This window comes from Haemaphysalis longicornis, unplaced genomic scaffold, assembly GCF_048455015.1.
Source record: "Haemaphysalis longicornis isolate Haplotype H1 unplaced genomic scaffold, Haemaphysalis longicornis Haplotype H1 scaffold_7, whole genome shotgun sequence".
In the NCBI taxonomy this organism is placed as follows: Eukaryota; Metazoa; Arthropoda; class Arachnida; order Ixodida; family Ixodidae; genus Haemaphysalis; species Haemaphysalis longicornis.
The window spans coordinates 150,262,739-150,264,357 of record NW_027526422.1 but is presented as its reverse complement, the minus strand read 5'-3'; positions in this window follow the sequence as shown (position 1 = coordinate 150,264,357).

Here is a 1,619-nt window from a genome sequence, read left to right as displayed (position 1 = left end):
AAGGTACGTGGAAACTGAAGAGGCTACTTTAGAAATATGCAGTTTCATCTCAGTCATAAAAGTAGTCCTATAAAGGCCTACAATTTGGCCAAATATATTGCAATGAACTTACTGCAGCAATAGACGAAAATGAAGATTAAGTACACCAATTTCGCCAACTATAATGCCATTTCACAGAAAGTATAAAACATGGAAGCAGTTACACCCGCAACAAAGATTAGATTAACAAGAGGCGACATCTTATCACTCACACTTTCAAAAAGCAACTCAGGTTCTCTTAACAAGTTCCTCAACCCTTTTTTCTTGGTCCTCAAACAGTTTGTTCACCTCCTGGATTATTTGCTTTTGTTCCTGGGTCCTGGAAGACGCCTCCATCTGGAAATTCTTCTCCTCGAGCATTAATTTCCTAATTAATTAATTGTAACTAGTGGGGCTACAAATAAAAATGCACCACAAAAATCAATTTTCACAGATTCAATGGAAGTGTTTTGGCTCATTGGCTCACACTTTCTACAAAAACATCGCTCAAGATGGGACACAAGGAAAAAGGCAACACACACATGGTTCTGACTACCAACAAAGTGTATTTGCCTCTCAGCAATATAAACGAAAAGGTTACACAAAGATAAGGAAAAAAATACAGATACCTAAAACATTCCAAAAAACATATATAGACATTTTTCTTCATCGTAATACCAGTACGACCATTTCTCTTCTAAACGATAAAGCTCAGTCGTCAATAAACGCTATCTCCTTTAGAGACAGCGTTTATTTTTTTGGGAATGTCTTCGGTATCTGCATTCTTCCCGCTTTTATCTTAGTGGAATCATTTTGTTTACACTGCTGAGACGAAACTAAACACTTTGTTGGTAGTCAGAGCGATGTGTGTGTTGCCTCTGAGTCCCGTCTTAAAAGCTGTTTTGGTATGAATTCTGAGATACCATGAGACTTCAATTGCTATGGGCCGCTTGCTTCGGTCAAAACGCTCTCAAAAGTAATCTGCACGGGTGTTTATTTTCGTGATAAGAAACAGAAAAAAGTGCGGCCTAATTGAACAAATCTGCAGCCACGTATAATTTTCTGTATTGTTTAAATCGACATGCCAGCATCAAGGAATGATTTCTATAAGGGTGCATTAAGTGTCTGCGTTTATGCTGCTCTCTGACATGTGGCCATGTTCCCCTCCCCTCTCTTTTGAGAGCTGAAAAAAAAAGATGTGAGAACATCGCTTCCACAGCCTCAGATAGCCACCCGCCGGTACTGCCACTTGCTCTGCTGCAAAAAGAAAAAAGCTTCGCACGCTTGCTCGGATGTTCCCCACGTTGAAAACTTGCGTCTTCCAGAATAGTTATTCCGTTGGCAGCTTTAGGCTGGCTATACAGTTAGGCTAGCTAAACGCAGGCCTGATCCCCCTTCCGCTGCAGTAGCAGCCCACTTGCATCCCTGCCATATCGCTTCTCTGCAATGCAACCAGAGGCCGCCACACAGCAATAAAAAAGGCGGCTTGCAATCAAGTTATATAAGCAAGCTTTCCCTGCCGATAAACAATTTTTAATTTTCACGTCCAACGCCAGTCCTTACTTTTGGCGGCACCATCAACACAACTGAGGGGTCTAACC